This window comes from Montipora capricornis, chromosome 9 (genome assembly GCF_036669925.1).
Source record: "Montipora capricornis isolate CH-2021 chromosome 9, ASM3666992v2, whole genome shotgun sequence".
Lineage (NCBI taxonomy): Eukaryota > Metazoa > Cnidaria > Anthozoa > Scleractinia > Acroporidae > Montipora > Montipora capricornis.
The window spans coordinates 4,532,310-4,532,635 of NC_090891.1; positions in this window are offsets into that span (position 1 = coordinate 4,532,310).

Here is a 326-nt window from a genome sequence, read left to right on the forward strand (position 1 = left end):
GCTTCAGGTAATTGATCCCTAATGACCTTGAAAGGCTTGGATGAGTAAATGATGAACAGCAGTGGGCCCAAACAGGAGCCCTGTGGGAATCCATGATCTAAAACAAACCTCTAAGAAAACGTCCCATCAACAGCCACACGTTATGTTCTGTTCTGCAGGTAGGATCTAAACCACTCCAGATCTAGGCCACTAACACCCACTTCCTCATGTAGACGGCTGATTAGGATGCCATGATTTACCGTATCGAATGCGCCACTCAGATCCAGCATAACCAATCGTTGGTGACCTTGAGTAACGCTGTTTCAGTGCTATGAAATCTGATCTGG